A 22,110-nucleotide genomic window follows, 5' to 3' on the forward strand; every position below is an offset into this window, starting at 1 on the left:
CATTTTTTTTTTAGTCCTTAGATTGACGCAGCTGTTATTCCACTGATGTCAGATACTGACTTGGCAAAATATATTCCCAAAGTTGGAGATAAAGTCTCCACTGTTGCTTTCTGCAGACGAACAGCTTTGTCAGAGAGTGGGTCATCCAGGAAGGAGTCCATCCTTTCAAGACTGCGGCAAAGAGTCAGTGGAACTGAAGAGATGCCTTTAAAAAAGCGTTTTTCTACACTCAAAGGAAATGTAAATGCCACGCGACAAATGAGACGAATCGAGATTGGCTGGATGGACTTTGATGAGATTGCAGAAAGATACAAACAGGTGAAGTCAGTTAATGGTGGTGGCACAAGGCATCTGTCAATTGAAAAAGAAAAAACTGTGGCAGATGTCAAAGTACTGGCTGAAAGTCTGTTTTTTCCTGAAGGCTTTTTAAAAAAAACATGCGTCTTTCAAATTATTCCACTCATATTGAGAGCTCCCAGATGAACATTTGCGTTTCTGATACAAGTTGCAAAGTCAAACTACTGAGACTTTATCTCTGCACCAAAAAGAAAATGGAACGGAACCAGGCAGTAGAAGAAGATAATGACCCAAAAAGCCAGTCTTCCATGATAGATCTCACTGAAAATGACCAAAGTCAGATTGTTGAAAATTTGGCAACATCAAATCAACATGCAGTTGGTGGAATATCCACAAGTGAAGATTTGGAGTTAGATGACACACTTGTATGGGATGGACATTTTACTGTAAGTGAAGATGAAGAATCAGACACAGTTGTTATCTTGCATGCTCGTGACACGGTGGAACTGAGAGTAGATGAGCCAAACAATCAGGCTATCGTTTCCGAAGGCACTGAAGATTTTCAAACAGTGGAACATTCAGCATCTGCTCCAAACATTGCAGAACAGACTAGCACAGACGCAGAGGCAATGCCTGAACAACAGTTTTCTCCTGTGACAGTGATTGTGAGAAGAGGTCATTGTCTTACTGATTTAATGTGTGCCTTTAAGGACCCAAAGGTTTTGACATCAGAGATTACCATCAAAATGCGTTTACCAAATGGGGAGCTTGAACAAGGAGAAGGGGCAGGTGTTTTTCGAGACAGCCTGACTGAATTTTGGACAGAATTCTATGACTGTTGCACGTTAAGAGTTCAAGTGAAAGTCCCATTTATCAGGCATGACTTTCAGTTGGAAGAATGGCAGGCTGTGGCTCGGGTGTTTGTGGTGGGCTGGAAACAAGTTTCTTACTTCCCAGTGAAACTGGGAAGTAAGAAATTTCTGGAAGAAGTGCTCTATGGGTCAGTAACCAGTAGTTTAAAAGAATCCCTTTTGATGTATGTATCACAAGAGGAAAAAGATCTCATTGTAAAGGCTTTGGAGGACTTTGACTCTGTGGAAAGTGATGAATTGCTTGATTTTCTTGGAACGCTTGACTGTAGGCAACTGCCTACCAAAGACACACTCCTTCCCATTTTAACACAAATGGGGCACAAACTAATCATTCAGGCCCCAAATTATGTCATCAAGTGTTGGCAACCAATTTTGCACTCCATTAGTAGTTCACTTTTTTTTGTATTTTGCAAACAAAAAGACAATAAACACTTATGCTATGATTTTCACAAAGGTATGATTCTTTTTTTTAATTTATTTTTTATAAGAAATTTTAATGTTGAGTAAACACTTAAGTTTTGGTATTTGAAACACACAATTTTGATTAATTAAATGTAGCTGCAATTGTTTTTGCAGAAATTACATTTACACAGTTACCTACAACGGATTTTTAGTGCCACCCACCCGTAACGTGGTCTGTTCACTCTCCTTCCCTCGGGATGAAGGTACAGTAGTTAAAGTGCAGGACCACCATGTTTGGTATGAATGTTTCAGATATCCTGTATACATCCTACTCCATCTTTAGTTTTTTATTTAACAAAAAGTCAGTCAGCTTTATTGTCAAGTATTCTGCATACACAAGACAAACAGCACATATGAAATTACTTTCTTCTTGAGCCATAGTGCAAGCAGCATATAAAATAATAAAAATAATAGCAATCTAAATTGAGCAAAAAGAGCAATGAGATCGTGAAGCGACAATTCTCAGCACAAGTTTGCAACATGGAGTGGAGGGGGAAGAGGGGGTATGGCAGGGAGAGAGTCGAGTTTCCTTATTGCCTGATGGAGGAAACTGTCCTTGAGTCTGCTGGTTCTGGCCTGGAGACTTGGCAGTCTCCTGATGGCAGCAGGCTGAAGTGGTTCTGGGATGGATTACGGTACCTGCAGTCCTGATGGCTTTGCAGGTGAGACGAGAATGATAAATGTAGGCCAATGAGAGGGACACCGATGATCTTCTCAGCTGTTTTTACAACCTTTACCCTTTAGGCATTTAGAGCAGACGGCAAAGTAAGCATCTCATTGTACAGGGACAACCCAGTCTCATCCTAAAATGTGTAGTAGCTACATTTGTCCACATGGAAATGCGTGAGAGTTTTACAAAAACGCCCCCTAAACTGTGAGGGGGATACGTTTCATTTTTCTATTCATTTTCTACGAGCCTTCTCAGGATCACGTGACTTTGGAGGTTTGGCCTGCCGTGAGCAAAAAACATGGCGGATGCACGTTCATTTTTCGGTGGAATATCCCATAAAACAAGGTATTTTGAGGACTAATTTTTATTTTGACAACATTTCTAGTGAGAAATATACCATTGTCTTTTAAAATATGCTTTCATTTTGTACATACAGTTTGTAGTTTGCTTGTTTCGTTCAACTTTTTCTCCCAAAGGCTCTGTTACGTTGGAGAAACACGTTAACTTTCATTCATATCTGCAGACGTGCGCGTGGGTCACGTGACTAATATGTTTCTCTTTTTTTCCGCAGAAAATGCAATAAAATAGGAGTGATTGTGGACTAATTTATTTTTGAAAACATTTCTAGCAGTATATATCCCCTTTATTTTCATAATATCCATTCATTGCAGACATGCAGTTCGTAGTTTGTTTGTTACGTTCAACTTTTCCTCAAAGGATCTGAAGGCGTTTGATCTTTTCCATAAATATATGCAGCCTGACGTGGGTCACGTGACCTGAGTTTCTTTTTTTTCATATAGAAGATCTCGTAAAAAGGTACGTTGCTATTTATTAATTATTTTTATTTACATTTCTACGGACCCGTGTATAGGTTTCATGCTGTGTTGTTGCGACTTTGAAGGACATTTAAACAAACCGGAAGAATGTTGTTCAGGAACGGACTGGAGAGTTCTCTAAATTTACTTAGCGATTTATTTTATTCAATATTCTTTTACATGTTAAAGTATTCACACTACAAGTCTAAATACTGTGTACAATGTCTGATCTTTCCCATCATATCTGTGGGCTGACGTGGGGTCATGTGACGCGAGTTTCTTTTTTTTCCCGTGGAAAAAAAATCTCGTAAAATAAGATCGTCTGAGGTTTAACATTTACGTTTAACAACATTTCTAGGGACCGATGTACTCTGTCGTAACGTCCATGCAAGCGTATTTTTTCAACATCAACTAGTTGAGTTAAGAAATACACTGTAAATAATAAAAAAAGACGTTTGGCTCTAAACTGGTTTTGTGATTGCTCCCACGTTTATCGGGAAGATTAAGTTTTAAAAATAAGCCCAGCGACAAACAGGTGTTTATTTTTAACAGAAATTAATGTTTCCATTACTAATGCAAACTTTTTGTTTTGCAGGTACTTAAAGAAACAAAACATCAAATGTTTTTCAGAGCGAAGGTACCTTGTCGCATGACAGATTGCAGTTGTTTTTTATTCAAACTTTATTGACTAACAATTCAAAACAACAATTCCAAAAAGCAACAAGAAAGAAACAAACCAGGGGATTATTATGAAATTTTTCACAAAAACATTGATTGAATGTTTTAAATGCTTTCTTATTGTCAGAGTTTCTTATTGTGTTCATGTTTTGTTTGAACTCATTGATAAAGTTAAAAAAATGGGGGGTATGATTTATAACTTTGTATTTATGAATGTGCCATATGAATAAAAATAATAAAAGGTTAATGATGTAGAATTGTTCTTTTTATGGGATGGACAGTGGGTGAGGCACGACAGATTACAGTAAAACAGTCAAACTGCTACCACAATAGCGTTGAACTTCTGTTGAGAATAATTCATTCATAAATCTGTCTATATATTAGAATATCAGCATCTGGATCATTTACGTCTATTTTAACATAAAAGGGGCTAAAAAGAACTAACATCAACAAACAACAACTACTAATAAATATTATAGGAAATAAGGAAAAAGTATAAAAAAGTAAAACAAAATAAATGTACATAGTATATTATTTATTATTGTAAATAAAAAAAATAAACATGTCTGACTAAGAGTGGGAGTTGAGGGCGGGGTTTTTTTTGTCTCTTTTTTGGAATCCAGCGTAGAGGCCATGACCCCCCCCTGCAAGAAAAGTAGAGAAGGTTCAATCAAACAGTGATAGACAATGGGCTACAGTTTGTTCACTCAGTGCTTACAGGACGACTGTTTTTAATTTGATTAGTGTCAATTATCCTTTGTAGGAAATATTAGTACTATTCAAATATTCATGAATAATTACAATATTACATTGATTTTTAACGCATAGCACAAAAGCATCAAATAATCAATATCTAACAACTTGTAGAACATGAATAATAAAACTTGGACATGCATCCATCATCTACCCCTTTTGTCCTTTTATTGACAAAATTAGAAAAGATTTATATAATTTTAAATAAACAAAAAAACAAATTAGGCTGATTATTATTTGGAATTATTTATTTGCGACCAAGCAAAAAAACTGATGGAAATTCATGTTGAAGAGGCACGTTGCTGGATTGTCCGCACGTATTTTAACCATAACCCCGCCTTCTTTACTTGCAAATAGGCACTTCAAAAGAAATAAATAAATTCATTAATAATATATACAACATAAAACATGACGAGCACTCCATTAACTCCATCTGGGTTTCATAAATAAAATAAAAACGTTTACCACTCAAAACAATCATCAGAACTCTAACACAGTAAATATGCCAAACAAATTAATAAAAAAGCATTTATATACATTAGAGTTCTACTTTAAAATAGTAATAATGTAAAATAAAAACTGCTCCTTTTTTCTTTAAATGTCCTCATTGCATATTAATCTTTTCCTCCAATCACACGGCTGCATTCTGAAAGATGAAAAGTGTAAACTTGTTTAAGAGATGTTTAAGAGGACTACTGTAAACTAAGATAAATGTGTTAGTTAAAATAAAGTAATAATGCATAGTTATTTTATAATAAAAGACTAAAAAAGGCAAATTAATAATACAAAATCCAAATCTTTACAAATTCTGCAAGTATTTTGTCGTATTACTTTTTACTGGTGGAAATGCAAAGAAAAGCGACAAATTAGAAGAACTGGTTTGAACATGAATTATTGCACAAAGACGGAAAGGTGGGCGTGTCTCCAGGAAAGAGATCCTCATGACAACCAACATGATTTTTGATACGGAGGCTGATGCTTCAAGGAGAAAAGAAACGTCAACAGCCAGTGCTGATCAGAACACAATCCAATGTTCTCATCATTTGAATAAATCCTGAAATGTTCATCTGCTGGTGTTTGTCTGCATTTCTTGATGAAGTTTTGCTGCAAAATAAACCCATTAACCATCACTGTGATGGAATACACGCCAGGGCTACTATGGGAAGATATACGGTAGTCAACATTTTCTTGGAAAGGATTCTTTTTAAATAATATTTTATAGAATCTTTTAATAGTGTGTAAAATGTTTTTAACTACAAAGCATTTTAATTGCATGTTATATGTTTTATATCAACTGTAATGCCCATTAAAAAGAGAAGCTAAAGTAAACTTGAACTGAATTATTTCTTTCTTATTAAAGATTTGAGGAAAAGTGTAAAAATAACCACCAGATGAATAATTCTGTAGTTTCACATTTCTTTGGAGAAACATTTGTTGATGATAAAAAAAACACAGGAATTTCTTAAAAACATATCATTTTTGCTAACTGTGCAGAAAAATAAGATTGTACCAGGATAGTAAAATGTCAGGAGTTGGGACACTGGTGGACGGCTGTGGGGCTGAAGTGGTGAGAGGATGGATGTCTGAAACGGTTGATGGTTGGACGGCTGAAGCACTGGAGGGCTGCTGGTTTTTCCAACCTTAATGGATGAAAATGATGATATGATTAGTGTGGTTGTTTTGGTGAGACATGACCAGATCTGCTGACGGTTCACAAATGAAAGTTTCTAATCAAACTAGAGTTTATGCAGATTGAAGATGTCGTGTCATCAAGCTTCCATGAATAATGAGGAACAACAACAGACTGAGGTGAATGTAAAATTATTATTACCAGTATACCTGATACAAGGCCTTCATCTAGTCAAAGCACGTTTCTGCTTGATCAGGGAACTTAGGGCACCTTAGGGGCACAACATGTGTGTGGTAAGAGGCGGGACTTTTTGGCAGGTTTGGCAGCAATTTTTGTATCGTCATCGTCAAAATTTAAATTATCATATAACACTGTGAACAGATCGACAATTGGTTAATGACTCTGAGTCACAGATGGTAAATACATACCAATACAGACACTTCATCACATGTGAGGCTTTCTCTTTTGGCCTGAAATCTTTGTAGCCCGCCTGACATTTGGATGTTTTGGCGGCCACAGCGATCACAGTTGATGCAAGAAGTTGTCGAGCCTCGTGGCAGAGTCAGCTGAAAATAGGAAAAGCAGAATTTTTATGTCTCCAGTTCCCCATTCTGATAAGATTTGGGGAAAATATTGCCATATTAATGACAATTAATGGTTGTTCGTTTTACAATTAAATTAAGGTAGCAATTGAAGTCTAACAGTTTTGTAAGAATGTGCAGGTTATTATTTCTGAATTTTAAAAAGAAAAGTTATAAAAAAAGGTCATGAAGACTTGGTTTTGAGCTGAAGATGTCTTTCCTCTTGTCCAAAATGATTTCTGGAATAAAACTGGTAAAAAAGCAGTTTGACTGGATCAGAGAAAAGGTCTGAGCGAGTGTGACGTCACCCATTTACTTCCAGATCCATCATAACAAATTCAATTCTGTCGTCGTTTCTCTGTGATACAGACGTCCCCACGTTGGAGCCAGTTGACAGTGATTGATCTGAGTCAACATTTCTATGGCAACTACTGTCGCCAATCAGGAGTAAGCTTGTTGAAAGTCCACACTGCTTCCACTGAAAGTGAGCTTGGTGGAATTTGTCAAACAAACATTCAAGGTGGCACATGCTATTACTGAGGCATCTGTTGGTCAGTCTATAATTTGAATAACTTGTGATAAAGAAACAGTTTTGTAAGACAAATAACTGGAATTAGCAAAAACATGTTGAAAAGGGTATCACAACAAGAATGGTTAATCTGAGCCATAGAATGACTAACTAACAGCTGTTTGTTTCTCTTTAGAAGTCTACAGGATTTTGGCTCCTTGGAGCCAGCGGGTACTTCCTGTTTGGAACGTGAGGGGGAGGAGTCAGTCAGTCCAGGTCTCTGAGACAGAGACTGTTTTAAAATATTTACAAAACCAAGTCCAGATGATCGTTGTTACAACGTTTTTTGTGTAAATTTGGAGAAAAACCCTAAATAGGTCAATCATAACACTTTAATATATCAGTAAATTACTGTTCCTTTTTTTGCCGGGAAACCGGCGGTGGCGCGAGCGCTGCCATAATCATTAGCTAATGTAACCCCGATTCTCACAAAGCCTCCCTTCCTCTGCTCCACCACAATAACTATACAGTCGAAACAAATAATTAATACATTTTTCTATGACGATCATAGTAACCTGCAGTCGTGTTACGTTCAGTATCTCGATGGAGGCCGTATTTTTCAGCACCGCTCTTCCGTCACAGTGATAACAACAGCGGCATTCATCTGTCAGATGAAAATACATTCAGATGACCATAAAGTATTTTCATTACTGCCTCTTGTGTCAAACATTTCTTACCTTTGAGACTTCTTTAGCTCGTGCAGAGATGCAGAACGCGCGACAACCAGATTACCTTTATTGACGCCCAACACCCACCGACCGGCGCGCGGATACGTGGGGGTGGGGTGGCTTAATGTGCACGGCGCGCACGCATGCGTATTTGCACAAGAATTTTCACATGGCCTCTTTGGCATATGAACCTAACATTTCTATCATTTGTGTCTAAATTACGAGCATTAAATAACACAACTTGATGTGTGTCTGTCATAAAATATTCCATGTTGGGTCTAAATCAGATAAGCATTGTTCATCACATCAAATATTTACATATTTACTGTATTATACTGTTTTCATATATTTATTACTTTTATCATCTAAATTGTCCTAAGATTTATGAAAAAAATGAAAATCACACACTGAAAAATAGGGTTTGCTTTATCAGTTTATTCTGCATAATGGAATGTTTGGCTCAAAACTGAGCTCTTTGGCATCAACTCAACCATTGGGTTTGGAGGAAGAGAATTGCTACCTATGACCCCAAGAACAGCTTAACCACTGTCAAACATGGAGGTGGAAGCATTATGCTTTGTGGCTATTTTTCTGCACAGAGCTACGTCACCACGTTGATGGAGCCATTAATGGAAAATCCTGAGTGAGAACTTCCTACCCTCCTTAAGCCAGGACCCTTCAAATCAGTCATGGATGGGTCTTCCAACAGGTTAGTGACCTAGAACCTACAGCCAAGGCAACCAAGGAATGGCTGAAGAACAATCATATCAAGGTCATTGAGAGGCCCAGCCCATGTCAATCCTATGGAGAGATCTCACAGTCGCCAAGCAACAGCCACCAAATATTCATGATGTAGAAGGGTCAAAAGAAGGGCAAATACATTTATATAAATTCTTTCAACTTGATTTCTTTCTAGGTTTGCAATTCTGCACAACAAACAAAGGACAAAAACTTTTTTTGCTCCAAATAAAGGGAAAAACCTTGAAACTTCATGTGAGTTCTTGGCAACTGCCATTTCCCAAATCCTGCTCATACTGGACCCACATCTCCATGTCTTGGATATAAGTAATTAACTTGCCAATAACAAAGACTTATTAAAGGTCACTGAGGTGAACTTTGTAGACAAGTGCGGAAACTGTATAGTGTAAGGCTGATCGGCAAATAAAAGACCATGAAAGTCATCTTGGACTTTAGTAGGCATAGAGGAGGGTTCACAGCTTCCCTTTCCTTGGCATCCCCATCTCAGCTGATCTAACTTGGTTTCCTAACATTCAGGACGTTATCAACAATGCACATAAGCACGTCTGAAGCTGCTGGCAACCTACCGCTCAGCCAGTCCAACTGCATCATGGTCTGGCTCTCAGATCAAACTGAAGAAGAGCAGCAGAAGCTTCAGTGCTGAAGATACTGGAGCAGATCATCGGCTACCCCCTTCCCTACCTGTCATCCTGTCTGAGTAAAGGAACATGTCAAGGACAGCGCCCTTCCTGCAGCTAACATACTGATACACATATCACTCCACACTTCTAATATTCTTAATTTCTCATGTCATTTACCCCTAATTTAAGATAACTCATTGTCATTTTGCTACATTTTACTTCAGTCTTGCTACAATTAAAATGTAGTCTGTACCCTGACAAAGGATTTGGAGATGCATAGCACATTTATTATTTGAGTTTAATAGGTCAGTGTTTCATTCTAAGGTGTTGGACATACAAATCAAAGGCCAAACGTTTGAGTTAAAATGAGAAGTGTCTTCAGCACAGGTGTGAGCACTGAAATGTTAGGCTAGTGTTGTAGAAACTTGAACGGAGGTAAAAAACAATGTAATTGTTGAAATTTAGGTTGAAAAACCCTTCATTGGTGCAGTTCAGAAAAAAATCTCTCATTTCAATTAAAAGTCATTTATTGGTACAAAGTTGAAATGAGGTTTTCCTTTATATAAGCCTTTTTTTAGGGGTGGAGCTGGGGCTTGAACTGCAGAAAAGTCTCCTCCTCAACAGACAATTAGTCCTTCACGTCCTCTCTCCATCAATGACTCTGTGCTGCCTAAAAATGAAATGAAGAAGAAAACACATAAATGCCACAAGCCCTGGACATCCATGCAGATCACAAAGAGAAACCTCCTGGCTGTGTGGGGCAGAACCTTCCAAAAGCTGGGAGGAGAGCTCTTCAACCACACTTCAAGGATCTGCAGTGCTGCTGGACTTCACCAACCACAGTCTGGTCAGCAGCATGACATCATAGAGCCTTTAGTTCTTTACCATGGCACCATAACCTGCAATCCATCACATCATGCTTGATCAGTTATGCAACAACTTTAGAAAGTGTAACCCTTGTTCTATCCTAGGCACTTTACCATTGGGAGTTGGGTCATCTAGACCCACTAGACAGTGCTCTGAACCTTTTTTCTTCAATGATTTGTGATCTTCACTGGTGTCCATGGATTACATGAAATCTTTCCACCTTTATCCACCTTTGTCATGGTAGGGAGAACACGTCAGGGTGGGGTCACAAGATAGCACAAAGGTTACAAAAGATTTTTACCATATCTTGATGACAGCTGATTCTTGTTTTCCTGATGCTCAGACAAAGCCCTTCAGTGTTTTTCTCTGGGTCATTTTGATTGGTCCTTGTGGGAAGAGATTAATGTATTAATAATACTGAAGAAATCAAGAGATATTCCACATCAACAGCATGAGAGTAACATGAAAGAAACAAGCCAACATTTATCTACATTACCAGAGTCTTTACCTGGAGGTATCATTCTGGTCACGTCTGCTCCAGCTTTTCTGACTTCCGCTTGTTCCAGCCACCGGCCTGAACGGCGAGGATGTCTGTGCAGAATGAAAGGATCAAAATGTATTAAACTGAGAAAACAAACTACACAAAAAGGATGCATCTTCAATGAGTATTTACCAATATTTGACACATATGTACTCGGAACATGTGTCTGCTGAAGAGAGGAAGCTGTTCAGTCGGTTCAGTCCCTTTCCCTGATGTTGTCCCTTCTTGATTTCATCCTCGGATCCTCATCATTTCAACCAAAATGTATGTTTGCAAACTTTTGAAACATAAGGGGTTAGAAAAAAACTCCAACAGGAATAAGGGCAGAGGCCCTAAGGGAGACCCAGGACACGCTGGGGAGACTACGTCTCTCAGCTGGCCCCGGGGTCCCCCAAGAGGAGCTGGAGGAGAGGGAAGTGTGGGCATCTTTGCTTAGACTGCTGCCCTCACAACCTGGTTCCTGATGAATGGAAGAAGATGGATGCATGGATGGAACGTGTTCAGGCCTTTCAGCAAAACTCCACGATGGCAGACTGCGATCCTTCCTCATTTACTTTGCCAGAAAACTTGTTGGAGGACTCTGGTGCTGCCACAAACTTACCTGCTCCACATCTCCCATCTCCAGGATTCTATCAAAACAAATAAATGTCGTATATTAACATGATGATATGACACAAAATACAATAAAACATATATGCAGGCATGTTCATTTTCTTAAGGAAGAGGCCATGAAAATAACCTTACATATTCTATTTCCCCATGAATGCAGTTCACAAAGGAGGTCACCACAGTGTTTTTGGTCAAAAACGCATCTTCCAAATAACCACTGAGCCTAAAAGAACAGAAAAGTTTACATAAAAAAAACATTTAGACCATCAAAAATGTAGGTGGAAAAGAATTTTACACAACCCAGTTGGCTCTCAAAACAGTACATTTAGCAAGTTCCATCCACTGCTACGGCAAACATAGAGGGAGAGCATGCAGGACCCTGAAACAGATGAACCTGACAGCCTCTCCATCTCAAAGTTAGCAGAAGATCAGTCCAGGAACTATTTGTGCATGTTGTCTCCAAATAACTGACCAGTCTGAGAGAGGAAAGGGAAAAAAACATGAGGTTCTTTTATGTATATACATACACACACAAAAGAATCAGGAATCAGACATTCTGTTGGAGTGGGACTTTAAGTCCCACTCCAACAGAATTTTTAGCTATTATAAAATCGTTCCCAGTGTTTTTTTTAATTACGATCATTTTGTTTTTTTAAGACATTTTTCTGCAGCACAGCAGCTCATAAGAATTTCACCTCAGAGCTGTGGTGCAGATGTTTGCCTCTGCTAATTTCCCATAAACCGTTTGTTGATTCTCTCTCCCGCTAGCTTATAGCACCTCACAAGCCCTAGCCGACATTAGCATAGCAAAAAAAAAAAAAAAAATCAATGAGCAACATTGGAGCTATCCATGTGTACACTTTTGAGCCAGATACCAGCTCAGACAAGGGAACTCAGGACATTAATGGATCTACTGGTTTTTGTCTGCAAGTGGATGCATCAGAATTGGAGTGGAGTAGAGACTTTGGCCCATTCATGGCAGTTAGAGCGTCACAACTATAAGCTTTTTGAGACAATCAGTTTCATTTTCTCCTGATCCATTGAGATTTGAATAAATACTCAGAAACAGTTTTAATCTTATATTATTGTGTATGTGTTTATATTTTTGTTAATGTTCTCAATAAAGAGAAAAATGTTTGATCTTAAAAACATGACTTCCATTGGAGCGGCTCTTTAACTTTGTTGACAATGCTAGGATAAATACATGTGGTCAGCCAAATCAGCCATAATTGTTTAGACCAGGGGTCTGCAGCCTGAGGCTCCACAGCCACAAGTGGCTCCTTGACCCCTCCTCTGTGGTTCTCCGACAAAAAATAAAAATGTTTTTAATTCAAACAAATATCCTATTTTTCAGACGACACAGCGCATCACGCAAAACAAAACAGTCAGATAAGTCAAACTTTACTCAACTTGGTGATCTACTCAACAGTTGAAGCAAAGTATTACTGTGCCAGGCTCCTGACTACAGTACCCATAATGCTTCAATAATCTATCAAGCGGTGATGCACAATATTTTAAGAAATTCCAGCATTTATGAAGAATTTTTTTAAACCTGACAACGTACCCTAAAAAAAATCAATTTGAGGTCAATACGCACAATTTAGAGGGCCTATACCATGCTAGCCATTTAGAATAAACTATTTCCTTGATCTCTGAGGCTCCGCCTTTCTCTTCTTGTGGGTGTCGCCTATTTCATGACATCAACCTAGAGTCGGCGTCGGCAGCGTTTCTGCGTTTCTTCCATCCAAACTTTTGCAAAGATGGATGTGAATATTGTGCAATGAAAGCATTTTGCTGATCACCGCTAGCTCCATTGAGAAAGTGGGCGTGTCTGTTAGCCTGGAGGCGGTTTTAGCTGCACAGGCTCTTCCTAGAAGAGGCTGCTCCTCACTTATGATGACGTCACAATGTGAGGACCCTCTTATTGTGAATTGGGAGGGGCTGGTGCTCAGAGGGTTTCAGAGGAATGCTGAGAGATGCGTGAATGGATCAAAATACCGCTGTGGATTAGTTTTTGTGAGGAATTAACATTATAATACACTTTAAAATTTTAAAACGTTGATGTTGCATGATATAGGCCCTTAAAGAAATACTGGCTGAGATGTACTAACAACATAAAATCTACAATGTGTAAAAAAAAATAAGCCTTTGTAAACCCCAGTAGTTATCCAGTTTCCAAAATAACATAAATGCAAATGAGTGTTTGATTTTCTAAAGGCTGAAGAGAAACCTTGTGTGTCCTACTGAGTTCTGGACAGTGAGACATTTAAATGCTCTTAGCTGTTTAAAGGGCTGCAGACCCCCGTTTCTGGCTAAATGACCCAAAAGGAAACTTACCTCTGCGGAGACCACGTGACGTTTCCGCCCCCGTCCTCTATACAGAAGAGGCCTTCACCGTGATGCTGCGGCCTTTTAAATTTAAGATGGAAAAACGCCTCGTCATTCAACGTTTATCCTAAACAGCCAACACGTTTTTACTAAAAACCCATCCCTGGTTTCCCAAATCTAAACATTACATTTCTACAGAGAAAAGTTCAAAGCATCGCCCACCTTCCAGCTGTCCAAGAAGTTCCTCAGCCGCGCGCCTTCCTGCGGGTTCATCCGGGGGTTTCCGGGGGAGTGGGGTGGGGGTGCCCGTATGACGCTGCGTTCACTGGCTTTTCGAAATGCGCACTTCATGTCAATTGGGGCAAATTGAAGGCTTAAAAGCCTGTTTACTTTAGATAATATATCCTATTTAATATATCCTATTTAAAACATTATTGAGAATTACTACAGGAAACAGTGATGAAACCTTTTTTAACAGATAAATTAGAGCACTTCATTGTAATACTATAATATATGAGATACGTCAAAAAATTGACAGTTAAAGAAAAAAGAATATAATAGATCCTAATATTTTATAAACTCCATCAAAATAATTTTTTCATCTCATTTATCATAATATTTATAGTTTTTTCTATCACACACCATTAGACTCGTAGTGTAAATAAATTAAAATGCAGAAAAATCAATTTAAAGAACTCTTTGGTCCGTCCCTGAACTCAACATTTTTCCGGTTTGTTGTCACATGTCAATCAAAGCCTGATCGCCGCAACAGCAACACGGAACGAGAAAACCTATACACGGGTCCCTAGAAATGTAAATAAAACAAATTAGTAAATCGCAACGTACCTTTTTACGAGATTTTCAACAGGAAAAAAAGAGAAAGGCACGTCACGTGACCCACGTCAGCCCGCATATATGAATGGAAAAGATCAGACGCTTTCAGATCCTTTGAGGAAAAGTTGAACGTAACAAACAAACAACTTCATGTCTGCAATATTACGAAAATAAAGGGGATATATTCTGCTAGAAATGTTTTCAAAAATAAATTAGTCCACAATCACTCTTATTTTATGGCATTTTCTGCGGAAAAAAAGAGAATCATATTAGTCACGTGACCCACGCGCACGTCTGCAGATATGAATGAAAGTTAACGTGTTTCTCCAACGTAACAGAGCCTTTGGGAGAAAAAGTTGAACGAAACAAGCAAACTACAAACTGTATGTCCAAAATGAAAGCATATTTTAAAAGACAATGGTATATTTCTCACTAGAAATGTTGTCAAAATAAAAATTAGTCCTCAAAATATCTTGTTTTATGGGATATTCCACCGAAAAATGAACGTGCATCCGCCATGTTTTTTGCTCACGGCAGGCCAAACCTCCAAAGTCACGTGATCCTGAGAAGGCTCGTAGAAAATGAATAGAAAAATGAAACGTATCCCCCTCACAGTTTAGGGGGCGTTTTTGTAAAACTCTCACGCATTTCCATGTGGACAAATGTAGCTACTACACATTTTAGGATGAGACTGGGTTGACAGGGAAAACTGTTTCCTTACTTTGCATATGACAATAAACCCCTTTGAATCCTTTAAGTTTAGTCTGTCTGCTTTGCTGCTGCGTGGCATTCAATTGCTGCACTTAATGGTCACTTCAACTCTAATCTTGTAAATTTATGAAGAAACAGTAGGAAATGTAAACCTTTAAATCTTGTAATGTTTATTCATTCATTCATCTTCTAAACCTATTATGTCCCTTTCAGGGTTGTGGGGCTACCAGAGTCTATCCCGGCCACTCGTGAGCGAGGGCAGCAGACATCATGGACGTGTTGTCACTGTCGCAGGGCCACAATCATACTAATAAATACCCTCACATTCAGACCTAGGGACCATTTAGAGTAACCAATTAATCTATAAAGCATGTTATTAGATCTCGTAATATAACTTTTTTTGAGTGGCCCTAAAAGTCTGTTGTAGTTATCAAACACAAAACTTATGCATTAAAAAGAACAACTACAGATATATTTTCTACAATTAAACAACACCATTGCCAGTCTTCAATGTGATTCTGATTTGTTTTAATTTTAGTTGTAAGCAAAAGAACAAAACATGTTTCAATACAAAATCTTAGTATGTTATCCAGTCCTTAAACACCCTCAGCCAACTCTGAACGAATATTTTCCCTCAGATTAAGATATAAATCAAGCGACTGAGACATGGTGGATGGGAACTCTAAGTGTGACTCTTGCATTGTTATTGTAAAAAGTTCAAACAAATCCATTTCACATGGGACGGGACTTAAAAACGTGCAGCTGCTTTTGCACATGGTCAGATCGTCGTTCAGTGGAACAAGGAAGTCTTCTGCGTCCCAGAGGTGTGGAGCCATGTACATGATATTTGATATCCCACAGGGCACATGCTGGTTCTTAGAGGGCCTTAAGCGGTGTGCATTCCAGACATTCTTGATGTCATTTAGCACCTCCTGTTGTAAAAAATGAATACAAAATTTAGGAACATGGGGTACATATTATAACCAATGATCATCTTTGGTTTTCAAATTTATCTTAGATAAAAGAGTGCAGATGAAAATAAAAGAGATACGAAAATTACATCAAATTATATTGTTGTGATGTGTTTGAGAAACAGTCACATATTTATTAGAAAGTTATTCAAATTCATTTTTCTTTTCTTTCTTTTTGTTTACCTGAATGACTGGCATGAAGCAAAACTGAGACAAAGCCTTATCCAACAAGTCTCCAGAGAAGGAGCCCTCATCCTTCAGCTCGGACAGCATCACGATCCACTGTTCGATTCCTTCTTTTCTCATCAATCCCCACCAACTTTCAATCCTCTGGTTGGCTGTACTCGCCCCTGTGATGTGACTTCTCTCTGCTGCTCTATCATCCTTGTTGTTTCTTCTGAGATACTGCTGAATGTCTCTCACCACAACATTTTCTGTTCCCAAGTCTGTTCGTGTGATCCTAGGGCATCCCTCAATGCACTCCACTGCCTCCAGGAAGTATCCCCCGATGACTTTTTTTTTTTATTGATTTATTTCAAGCATTGTAGTCAAAGCAATAAAGAATTTACACATATTTATCAAACTCATTACAGAAATGATGAAATGAGGTATAAGTAGAGTTTGATTTATTGCTTGAAAAGGAGTGGGAAGAAGCAAGCTTATATAATCCCACCCCTACTACTTTGGGATCGCTATTGGTGAAGGCAGCCCGCAGCCAGATTATTTTACGGGAGAAACCGTCAATGCAGCCATTAATGCATATTCCATAAGGCTTTAACTTGTCATATGAGTCTATGTTTGGACCTTTAGCAAAATATTGTCTTCTTCTGAGCCTTCTTCTCTGGCGAACATGACAGCCAACCGGGTCAAGAAGATAAAGAAGAATCCTCACGTCTTCTTTTCGGACTCGGATACCCCGTTGTTTACACTTCGTATACATCCACCTGTATCCGTGATCCTGTCCATCGCCTTGGAGTTGCTCAGCTATGAAATCGATGGCTTCATCCAAGTCATAACTCCACCTTTCTAATCCCATTCCTCTCAAAAGTCGGTATAAATGTCTCTCCGAAATGATGATTCCTTGTATTGCCAGGCTCTGCAAAATGCCTTTATAATGCATTCCCATTTGGAAATACACCTTGATTAGATTATCCCTGTCCATCGTTCAAAAGGAAAATTGTGGTCAAAGTGGGATGTGAGATGGAAAAGGGTAACATACTAAATGCTACGTATCCCATGCACCACACATATCCCAAAATGCATCTGACCAATCACCGTGTCCCTGTAACTGAAGTGTAACAACAAGACCAATAATTGGCTGGTCGAAGTGTATGCTGGGTATTCGTGATGCATGACGGGTTATTCTATGTGTGTTATGCTAGGACCTAAAAGCTAAGTGCGGTAAGTAATTTTCATCGAGACAATAATAGATCGACCGTTCTTGCTTTTATTTTTAACCCTATTGAATGTTCACAGAGACACGCAATCATCGTGTGCATGAACGTGAATCATGATACCGATGGATGCTTTTGTGCTTTTTAAAATAAATAAATCTGATCTCTAAACATCCTCCGTGTCTTCAATGCAATGTAATGAGACACACACATACAGAAATGTGAAGTTATCTGCCGTAAATCTATGACGTAAATCAATATAAGGATATGATCGGCTGGTCAGTTAGCATGTAGCCTAATAGCCTTCGATTGTAAAGCGGCTGACTGCTAAAGTTAATTAAATACAAGTCCTGAATATTATTATTCCTATTCGACCCTAAACTACAAAATCAGCTGTCTGTCAACCGACCAGCCAGTTGCCCAAATGCCGGCATACATCAAAGAGCTCTGCGGCGGCGCTAGTAGTAGCCTAGCATGAGCTATCGTATGACAAAGCAGCCTAGTAGTTATCATAAATCTTTTGATATTTTTCTTATATTCATTGAGACAGTAATAAAGTGATCATTTTTGTTTTTCATGTTCCTTTTTTGAACGAATATGGGGCACAGAGACACGGAAGTTACCACTGAAAGCGGCTTTTGCCGGCGTACAGAGAGCATATCCGCGTGAATGACTTATGACGTGAATAATTATTGCGTTTGAACGGATTAATTATTGCGTTCGAACGACATAATTATTGCGTTCGCACGAGTTAATCATTTTGAGGGAACAGAATAGTATTTTGAGGGAACGCAATAGTATCTTGTGGGAACGGAATAGTATTTCGTGCGAACGAGATATTAATCTGTGGGAACAAGATATTAATCTGTGGGAACAAGATATATTTTTATATCTTAATGTCAGGACACGGGCTCCATACAAAACGGCCATGTTCAGTCTCATTGGTCCAAAAGTGAACACTGTATTTTATCAACACTGCCACCTCAGGTGGGCGTGACCCAGCACGATGAAGTTAAGGCTCAGACGAGGCAAGCACAAGCTGATTGGTGGAACCGGCGTCCAATCAGAACCCTGTGCGTCTCACCGACAGTCAAAGCAGCGGCGTCAGAAAACGAACCAATCCACATTATTACTTCTTTAAAAAATAAACGATTTGACTACTTAAGATTCTGATCCGCCAGCTTATTTTGTAACGAAGTCTTGTTTACTATATTACTGTTTAGAAACAACATTTACAGCAATTTTCTTTTCTTTATTAAAAGAACAGGTTACTATTAAACAAGGTTTTTTCATTCGTTAACAACAAAACTAAAATAAAATGAAATGAAAAAAACAAAGAAGAAAAAAGAATTTTATGCAAAATCTTTTTTCTGACTTTTACCTTGGTGGCCAGCCTACTTTTAAAATAAAAAACAGATTAAAATGACAAAAATAGGATTATATGATAACAATAATAATAATACGTTTTCAAGTTAATAAAAACAATTAAAGTTGTATTTCTTACTAAGTGAGAATCTCAGACTTCCAATCATCTTTCACACACTTTTACTTTCTGTCTTTTTTTATCCCTTTTTCCTTCACACAACTCTATTATGTAAAGTAAATGTATTTCTGCCCCTAATATCAACAGTGACTTCCTAGATAAAATAGTGTTGTTGCAAAGTTTATTATTTTCAATATAGAAAAATAATTCCTAATTTTTAACGTAGCTTAATCTGGACAAGCATTTCCTATATATTTAGAAAGATCTGCAGACATATCAGTGTTGGTCCTTCTTAATTGCTCGTTTCAAAGCGCACTAGGCCCGAAGGCTGAGCAGATCACTCTCTCCAAACTCCGTAAAGCTCCAAGAATCTCAACGCACTACTTTGTCGTTACTTATTGCTTCTTGGTGAAGTGTTGCCCCGTTGAAAGGGCCACTCTGATATCCAGATTATTATCAAATTTCAGGACAACACCTTACCGCATGTGTTCCTTCTTTTCTTAGTATTTTTTGCTTACTTTTTTTATATCTTTACAAATATACCATTAATGCCATCTTTCCATTATTCTTAATTCCTGAGTCATTACATCTAATGTAGACCAAATAGTGATTAAAGTACTTTAACCGCGTGTTTTCATGACCAGGCTCAAATGACACATTTTCATCTTTTTGGGTCCATCCAGCCGCGTCATAATGCGCATGTGAACCGCAGGACATGCGGGATTGAGGATTATCTCTGTCGCCCCTGTTGGTCGCGGGTCTGTTGTGATGCCAAGCAGAAACCAAATGATTAAATAGCATCTGAACAGAAACAGGAAGGACCTTAAGGACGGTACGTTTGGCCTAAACAGCACTGATGCTTGTGTCAGTCGGCTGCAGTGACCAGGCCCCGCGTTTATCCAGTCTCCCATGTATCCTTGAATGATAAACAAGTTTATGATCGGTTATGCAGCGGGATTTGACTTTTGTCTTTCAACTAATGTGAATTCTAATTCTGAACAATAAAAGCGCAAAAAACAATAACACCGTAAATATTTGGATTTCGTTTTAATTAAAAAAAAATAAAAAAGAAGTAAAACTGTTTCCAGACGCAGAACACTTAATTTGAATTTTCATTTTCTTTTTAGATAATAATACGCAAATAAAATTAAATCTCACTAAAATTGAATAGAAACACACTTTCGGTTAAAAAAAGCTTCGAACAATATTAATTTTATTTTTTTCAAAAGCGCAGCTCGATTACAAACAGGTGATCCTCATCCTCAGGAGCAAATGTGATAAATATGGAGCAGGTTTGTTGAAATGAAATCAGCCGTGAAAGGGGAAAAGCCAACTCACCCTCCAGTCTATTCTCTCCAGCAGAGACATCTGCAGGGCTCCGGTCACAGTAATCCCAACGAGACGCAGCGAATGAGTGAAACCATGGGAGGTTCACGTCTCACCCCGCTTCTGACGACTGCGCCCCCGCGCATGCGCCCTTCGTTATCAACAATACACTATAACATTTAAATTGTCATTTTTGTATACAGTATCTTTTACCATCTAATTGTCTATCTAAACAGAGGAGTGACTTTTTTTCAGAGGCATGAATACCAAAAAGTTAAAAAAAAAAGAAATGTTGCACAAAAAGGTTGTGTTGTGCGGATGTCCTCCTAGCACCCTACCCGCCAATTTTAACCGCACCTTAGACATTTAGGGGCCCCTTGGTGGGGAGGGTGAGGGGACGTCACTGTGAGTAATCAGGAGATGTCCCCTTAGTGCCTTACCCGCCAATTTTAACCGCACCCCCCTTAGTACACACCCCTCCCCCCTCAATATATACATCCCAACATAAACACACACACATGCACACACACACTCTCTCAAACACACATACACGCACACACATTTTGCAAGGAAGGTGGGACCTAGGACCATCTGTCCCCTGCCTCTTCCCTGGTGGGGGGTACGGGCCCCTTTGCAACGGCGGCTGTGTCCCCGGGGTGCCGGCTTCCTGGGCCCGGCGGTGCTCTCTCCGCGCGGTGGGGGGGTTCACATTACTTCTGAGCCGGGGGTGTTCGTGTCCCTGGGGGGTGGGTTCTGGTCCTTGCTCCTGAGTGCTGGGCCCCGCCAAATTTCCAACTGTGGCCGAGCCTGGTCGGGCCATATTTACAACACCCCTTGTGGGCCCTCTTTTTTCCCCGGGGTTCCCCCCTCCTGGGCGGGGGCGGCGGGCCCCTGCCTCGCTCCTCCCTGGACCAACCATCGGCCGGGCGGATGGCTGCCTGGAGTGCGGAGTGGGTCTCCCTTGGGGGGTCCTGGCTCGTACCTGGGGTTGGGGCGGGGGGATGCCCGGAACTCCTGGGTGGTGGTGGGGTGCTCGTCTGGGGCTGTGGGCGTCCTTCTCCGGTGGGGCCCTGCGTTGGGTTCTCCTGGCGCGGCGGGGGGGCTGCTCTCCTGGTTGGGCTGGGGCGGCGCCCTCTTTCCCTCCGTGCCTCCCTGCTCTCTGGCTCTGGGGGCCTTGCGGCGGCCCTGCTGGCCCTGGCCTGGGTGTCGGGCTTGGTCGCCCGGGCGGCGGTTGTTCCCTGCCGGTTCCCGTGTGGCGTTGGGGGGATTCCGGCTGCCGCTGCTGGTGCGGTGGGGGTCTTGGGGTGGGGATGGCTGGGCACTCTCCCTCCTTCTTTTCACGTTCCACCATCCATTTTAGAAGAACATAAACACTCACCTGAGCACAGGTGTTAGCTCAACAGACTGAATGACTGAAATATTTCACACTAGTTGGTTTTAAGGCATAAGTATGCGTGTTAACACTATCTGTTTTGTGTACATGTCGACAGGTGGACATTTTTGCAACTAACAGGTGTGTTTATAACATTTGAGTGTGTGTGTAGACAGGCTCCGCCCTTTTTTTTTTTTTTTTTACATTTAAACCTTACTATAATGATTAACAACCAGTAAACTTGTTGCTTTATGCTGCTTCATGGTCTTATCCCCCTTCCCCTCCTATTATCACCCCCCCC

At 39.6% G+C, this 22,110-nt stretch overlaps 2 long non-coding RNA genes across 14 annotated transcripts in view; both read right to left on the reverse strand.

The window, feature by feature from the left end:
- LOC144992153 (uncharacterized) overlaps window positions 1–22,110 on the reverse strand; it is a 94,644-nt gene that overhangs the window by 24,647 nt on the left and 47,887 nt on the right. The window lies entirely within an intron of this gene.
- Window positions 2,907–15,261, reverse strand: LOC144992150 (uncharacterized). 13 transcript variants are annotated; one of them, XR_013655975.1, is made up of 15 exons: window positions 14,986–15,261; window positions 13,941–14,047; window positions 13,728–13,799; window positions 11,691–11,866; window positions 11,526–11,613; window positions 10,914–11,410; window positions 10,749–10,831; window positions 10,542–10,626; window positions 10,354–10,470; window positions 10,141–10,272; window positions 8,004–10,043; window positions 7,842–7,930; window positions 6,606–6,743; window positions 6,058–6,187; window positions 2,907–4,438 (listed from the first exon to the last, which is right to left on the reverse strand). It is a non-coding gene; the product is annotated as an uncharacterized LOC144992150 (long non-coding RNA). The 13 variants fall into 13 exon arrangements; XR_013655972.1 differs by having other exon boundaries at window positions 14,565–15,261; XR_013655977.1 differs by adding an exon at window positions 6,387–6,447 and having other exon boundaries at window positions 13,941–15,261.

The sequence above is a fragment of the Oryzias latipes genome, chromosome 5 (assembly GCF_053564925.1).
Source record: "Oryzias latipes strain Hd-rR chromosome 5, Olatipes_Hd-rR_3.1".
NCBI classification, from domain to species: Eukaryota; Metazoa; Chordata; class Actinopteri; order Beloniformes; family Adrianichthyidae; genus Oryzias; species Oryzias latipes.